The following is a 7504-nucleotide window of genomic DNA, read 5'->3' on the forward strand; positions in this document are numbered from 1 at the left end:
CACCTATTTTGGTCATGTTGTAAGAAGGGACCATTCCCTGGAGAAGGATGTCATGCTTGGTAGGGTGGAGGGTCAACGAAAGAGGGGGAGGCCTTCAACGAGATGGATTGACACAGTGGCTGCAATGATGGGCTCAAGTATAGCAGGGATTGTGGGGTTGGCACGGGATCGGGCAGTGCTTTGTTCTGCTGTGCATGGGGTCGCTTTGAGTCGGAAACGACTCGATGACACTTAACAACAACAACAACATGGCAATAGTTTCAGGGGTTCATCTACCTACCCTCTGTGGCTCCAGAAAGTCTGAAGTCCATGAAAATTTGAAATTCTGTTCTGCATTTTCCCTCCTTTGATCATATTTCTTCTATGGTATCCCTTTGAGTCTGAAACCCAGTGGGGGTCACCATGACTTTGATTTGACTCTATGGCAGTGAGTTTGGTTTTGGTTTATGTCACCAGAGGCAATTCGTTACAGTTCTGGGATTCTGGATTTTTTTTTTTTTTCTCTCTGTAAAATAAGTTTATAAAAGAGAAACTCTGGGCCCCTTTCTGCTCTAGAGCTCCACTTTCTATGGTTTCTGACTTCTAAACTGTTTCTGGATGTCTGCTTAAGTTGATTTTCTGCTGCTGAGAAACAAACAAACAAAAATTTCTCATACATTATCTTAACTTTTACTGAGTACCTACTGTGTGGAAGATACTACCAGATGCAGGCATAAAGCAAAGACAAAGTCTCATGAATCTTTTAATCTTATAGAAGTGAAAATTGACATAGCTACAATTCAGAGAAGTACTCAGTTTTGTTGCTGGGAATGTAGAAAGTGCAAATGAGGAATTCAGCAGGGGAAAAGAAGACAGTTTCTAATTTAGAGAAAGGGGATTACTGAATACCATGGTTTATTTTTAATAGTTCTGTTATTATTTCTCTACTCTTTGTGAAAGATTCTATTAAAGAATGATCTTCTTGGGTTTTCTGTTTCTATCTTTTACTTGTGCAAAGTTGGGGGAAAAAAAGAATCTTAGAAAGGCTGTTGGTAATTAGAAAATGCAACATCAGTCTCAAACTACTGTGACAACTGTTATTAGAAAATGCAACTTCATCAGCCTCAACCTACTGTGGCAACTGACCCTTCGGATTACCTAAAACACCCTCATGATATGTAATCTTCATATAATTATTTAATTGCTAGTTGTCTAGGACATTAAGATTGATGATAGTAAACTAACTTCTCATGGTATTTTACCCAGCATGAGGATGTGCTATATTACAGCTCCCAAGATAACTTTTTGCAGCATCTGCAACTGGCTATTAGAGCACTCACCAAACCATGGAAATTAGAAAGGAAAAAATCCAGGGAACCCAATCCAAGCCATGTTTATAACTGGTTGTCACTTTAGGAACCCATTAGAGAGGAACAGGAGCCTGGAACTTGAGTGACAGGGTACACTGGGACTATGTCTATAACCAGACCAAGTGACAACAACCCAAGAAGGCTCACAAGAGGATCTGACAGTTTGATGAATCAGAGTGAAGTTGCAGGGTGGGTTTCCCAGAAAGCAAATTCTGAAATGAAATTGAGTGTTCAGGATATTTAATAGGGAGTACACTTGGGACAAACATTTGTGGAGGGGAGGAGAGAAAAGCAAGATTGGACAGTAGGAGTAGTCAAGATTCAATGCAGATGCAACCTCATGGGAACTGGGAGCCGCAATCAGCAGTGAGAGTGATACTGCATTTGGCTGAAATGGCAGCCAACACTTACACTCAACCTCAATTCAGTCCTTAAATGTAGGCTGTCCCCTTCTGGGTATGATCTTGAGTGGGATACTTTCTGAACCTGAGACAATCCATACAGAGGCTGCGACAGCACTCTGACCACCTGGGGCAATTAGCCCTTATTTGAAGGGAGAAATGGGCTGAGCATCCCCAGGCACAACCAGGTATGATTGCATGATGGCCACTGGAAATTGAAAGAAGGGGTGTGAGATTTGTTGCTCACTTAAACCTAGCTTGTTGTAGTTAGAGGATTGTGATGCTGTAAGCAGCATGATATTAATTGACTTAGATGTTATAAAACTGGGAAAGTTACCTATGAACTAAAGATTACTGCAGCTACTTTAAAAGCTTCAGGGATTCTCTTGTGTGTTTGCTAGGCATCTATTCAACCTCAAATAATAAAAGAAATTCTACCATGGTGGTTTGATAACTTATTAAAAATATTCCATATTTTTCACCTAAAATTCACTATCCAGTGTCAGTTTCTAAACTGAATTGGACTAACCTGGACAAAATGCAAGACAAGAGAGGTTTACTTGTAGCTTCCAAAACTGAGGGATTATCTGAACAATCAGGTCTCAAAGGTGGCTGGGAAGAAGGTGTTATGTGTAAAAGCAATTATTTTCCCTCCCTAAGTGCCTTCTTTAAAGATTCTGATTCTCTTTTGGATAAGTAAATTATCTTTCCATCACTCTGCATAAGCAGTTCCCATGAGCTTAGCATCATATAGTGTTGTGGAGGGAAGGTCTCAAAATTAAGAGATTTTGGCCATATCAAAATAATAGATTACTTTCACAAAGATTATTAGAAAGTCAAATAATAGTAATTTTCATTTTCAGAAGACACTAGAAAAAAAGAAGCCTTTCACCATTATTGCCTTGTCTATCAGTCAGTTTTAAAAACTGTGTCATGAAATTATGTTTTGCATCCCCAATCCGGTCAAGCAGACTGTAGGACATTCCCAGAAAATATCCCCTGTTTCTCCTATGTCTGTCCCACCCAACTACTATGTCTGTCCCACCCAACTATTTCTATTGAATATCCACTTTAAAAAACAAACTCACTGCCATTGAGTAAATCTTTATAGAAGTAGACTGCCTCATCTTCCTTCCATGGAATGGCTGATGGGTTAGGCACTGTACCACAAGGACTATGGAATGATAGACTGTAAATCTTAACTCCAGAGTTCTTCATATTCCATTCTTATTAAAACCAAAACTTTTGAACATGATGTATTTTCTATCAAAATATTACCATGTTAAATCTCATCTCATCAAGTTCTAGTGGCTTTTTAGGTGTTGCTATCTCCTTGTACAAAAAATTTCTGGTACACTTGGTTTATTTTCTAAACTCTAGGTGTTAAGTATCTCCTATATGTTTCATAAGGGAGCTTCGGTAGCATAGTGCCTAAGGCACTTGACTGCTAACCAGAAGGCTGGTGGTTCAAACCCACTAGCCACTCAGAGAAAGGAAGGTTGGGCAATCTACTTCCATAGTGATACCACCTTGGAAACCCAAAGAGGGGTCGCTATGAGTTGGCCCTAACTCAATGGCACATAACAACAGCATACATGTCATAAAGACAGATCACACTGCAGATTACACTTCCCTAAATCATTACTGTTGTTAGTTGCCATCAAGTGAGGCCCAACTCATGGTGACCCCATGCACAACAGAACAAAATGTTGCCTTCTGCACCAACCCCATGATCAGTTATGAATCAGAATATTGTGATCCATTACATTTACATTGGTTATTCTAGCAATCCATGATAATCTGTAAGTTCTGCTGAAACCTATTTAGCATCATAGCAACATGCAAGTGTCCACTGACAGACAGGGAGTGGCTGTGCATGAGGTGCCTTGGCCAGGAATTAAACAAAGATCTCTCACATGGAAGGCAAGAATTCTACCATTGAAATACCAATGCCACCCTTCCCTAAAGTTAGGCATTAGAAAATCTGTTTGCAATTATTTGTGTGTGAACCTTCCATTAATTGCTCAAGTACAAGTTGAATTTGAAGCTGAAGAAAATTAAAACAAGTCCATGAGTGTCAAAACATGATCTTGAATATGTACCACCTGAATACAGAGATCATATGAAGAATAGATTTGATGCATTGAACACCAGTGACTGAAGACCAGATGAGTTGTGGGATGACATTAAGAATAGCATACATGAAGAAAGCAAATGGTCATTAACAAGACAGGAAAGGAAGAAAAGGCCAAATTGGATGTCAGAAGAGACTCTAAAACATAATGTTGAATGAAGAGTAGCTGAAGCAAATGGAAGAAATGACAAGATAAAGGAGCTGAGCAGGTTTCCTAGGGCAGATTGAGAAGAAAAAAGTAAAGTATTATAATGAAATATGCAAAGACCTGGAGTTAGAAAACCAAAACTGAAGAAAATACTTGAAATTTCTCAATCTGAAAGAACTGAAGAAAAAACTCTAGCCTTGAGTTGCAATATTGAAGGACTCTTTAGGCAAAATATTGAATGATGTAAGAAGCATCAAAAGAAGATGGAAGGAATACACAGAACCACTGTACAAAAAAGAAGTGGTTTATGTTCCACTATTTCAGGAAGTAGCATGTGATCAAGAACAAATAGTATTGAAGGAAAGTCCAAGCTCCCTGAAGCTATGGTGAAACACTAGACTCCAAGAATTGACAGACTACCCATTGAGCAGTTTCAACAAATGGATTCAGTGTTGGAGGTGCTTTCTCATTTATGCCAAGAAATTTAGAAGACAGCTACCTGGCTGGAAGAGGTCTATATGATGCCCATTCAAATAAAGGTGATCCAAAAGAATGTGGAAAATATTGAACAATATCATTATTATCACAAGCAAGTAAAATTTTGCTGATGATAATTCAAAAACGGTTGTAGCAATGTATTGACAGGGAACTGCCAGAAATTCAAGCTGGATTCAGAAGAGGACTTGGAATGAGGGATATCATTGCTGATATCACATGGATCTTACTTGAAAGCAAAGAATGCCAGAAAGATGTTTGTTTTTTATTGAGTATGCAAAAGCATTCAATTATGTGGATTATAACAAATCATGGATAACATTGTGATGAATGGGAAATCCTGAACACTTAATTGTGCTCATAAGGAACATGTACATAGACCAAGAGGCCGTTGTTCAAACAGAACAAGGGAATTCTGCATGGTTTTAAATCAGGAAGGGTATGTGTCAGGGTTGTATCCTTCCACCATACTTTTTCAATCTGTATGCTGAGCAAATAATCTAAGAAGCTTGGCTTTATGAAGAAGACAGTAGCATCAAGAGTAGAGGAAGATTCATTTGCAATTTGTGATGGGCAGATGACACAAATTTGCTTGATGACAGTGAAGCTGACTTAAAGCACTTATTAATGAAGATCAAAGACTACAATCTTCAGTATGTATTACACCTCAACATAAAGAAAATGAAAATGTTCACAACTAGACCAATAAGCAAAATCATAATAAATGAAGAGAAAATTGAAATTGTCAGGAATTTCATTTTACTTTGATCCACAGTTAACACCCTTGGAAGCAGCAGTCAAGAAATCAAACATCATATTGCACTGGGCAATTGTGTTGCCACAAATCTCTGTAAAGTGTTATGAAGCAAAAATGTCACTTTGAAGAACAAGGTGCACCTAACCCAAGCCATGGTATTTTCAACTTCCTCATATGCATGTGATGCATGTGAAAACTGGACAATGAATAAGGAAGACTGAAGAAGAGTGGATGCTTTTGAATTGTGGTGTTGGCAAAGAATATTGATAATATGATGGACTGCGAGAAGAACAAACCAATATCTCTTGGAAGAAGTGCAGCCAGAATGCTCCTTGGAAGTGAAAATGACCAGACTTCATCTCCCTACTTTGGTCATGTTGTCAGAAGGGGCCATTGCCTGGAGAGGGATATCAAGCTTGATAAAATAGAGGGTCAGCAAAAAAGGGGAAGATCCTTAACAAGAAGGATTGAGACAGTGGCTGCAACAATGGACTCAAGCATAGCAAAGATTGTAAGGATGGCACAGGACCAGGCAGTGTCTTGTTCTGTTGTACTTAGGGTCACCATGAGTCAGAAGCTATTCGATGGCACCTAATAACACCAACTACTTCTGTGGTTCACAGAATGTTGTCCTTGCTTATTTATTCTTATAGTGACCTGTGTGAAGATTTTCCAAATCCCTATCAGTCATCTGAAGACTACTCAAATTGACTTAACAAGACAATCACAAAACTCACAAATTAGACTTACGAGAAAAGAACAGTTTGAACTAATGAAGAGCTAGACATATGAATCATTTTGCAAGGAAAATTTTGTTACTTCATAGACTTGCTTTAACTAAATATCGTTTAGGAAAGGTAAGCCCCTAGGTGGTGTAAATAGTTAACATGGTTGTCTGCTAACCTAAAGATTGGAAATTCAATTTCACCCAGAGGCACCTCAAAATAAAAGGGCTAGTGATCTATTTTTCAAAAATCAGCTATTGGAACCGTATGGAACACAGTTTTACTGACACTTGGAGTCACATTTCTTTGGAGTTGACTCAGGAACTTTTGTTTCCCCCATCTAGGAAAGAAATAGATTAGAAGTTCACTTTTAAGTAATAGATAAGAATATAGAACAATTTACAAAAAAAAAAAAAAAAACCTTTAAGTGTTTATACTACAAGATTATTTTTGTTTTAAAAGGTATTTCTATTTTTTGTTTTGTTTCTTAAGATTGGTCATCTAAGATAGGTCTTTTTGTCCTATCTTGGTCTGGTTTCCTTGGTAAATATTTTCCTCCAAAATCTTAATGATACCACAGATTTACATAGCTCACTTACCCTCTGCAGCTTTTTCTTATGGATTTTGGAAATAGAGGGATCTGGTTTTGAAACTAATTCAAGAACTTACTAGCTGTATGCCCCTGAGCAAGTCATTCAACCTCTCTCAGTTTTAGTTTCTTTATTTGTAAAATAAGAATTACAATAGTATTCATGGCATAGGGTTTCTGAAAAGATTTGGGATTTAATCTAGCATGTCAGTGGTTCAAAAATGATCAGTTATGGACTATAGAGAAAACCTGACCTCTTGCCAGCAGAATCAATTCCATCTCATAGTGACCTTACATCCACCCTACAGGACAGAGTAGAAATGCACCACAGAGTTCCTAAAACTATAAATTTTTATGGAAGCAGACTGCCACATCTTTCTACTGTGGAGCAGCTAGTGGGTTCAAACCACCAAATTTTTGGTTAGCAACTGAGAGCTTAACCACTGCAACACAAACTCCCTCACTGCCATCAAGTCGGATCTGACTCATAGTGACCCCTTCTTGGATTTTCCAGGCCATATCACTATGGAAGTAGATTGCCCAAACTTCCTTCAAAGGAGTGGCTGGAATCGCCTGCCTTCTGGTTAGCAGTCAAATGCCTTAGGCACTATGCCACCAGGGCTCCCAAAATCTAGATAAGTGGTTCTCAAAAGTCAGTGTGTATGAGAAATACCTAGGAAGGATAAAAATTCCAATTACTAGGCTCCCTTCTCTACAGATTGTGGAAACTATAGAACAATATCATTAATATTGCATGCAAGTAAGATCTTACTGAAGATAATTCAAAAATGGTTGCAGCAGTATATTGACAGAGAACTTCCAGATGTGCAAGCTGGATTCAGAAGAGGATATGGAACAAGGGATGTCATAGCTGTTGTCAGATGGATCTTGGCTCAAGGCAAAGAT

The sequence above is a fragment of the Orycteropus afer genome, unplaced genomic scaffold (genome assembly GCF_000298275.1).
Source record: "Orycteropus afer afer isolate SDZICR_OR568_19922 unplaced genomic scaffold, OryAfe1.0 scaffold00027, whole genome shotgun sequence".
In the NCBI taxonomy this organism is placed as follows: Eukaryota; Metazoa; Chordata; class Mammalia; order Tubulidentata; family Orycteropodidae; genus Orycteropus; species Orycteropus afer.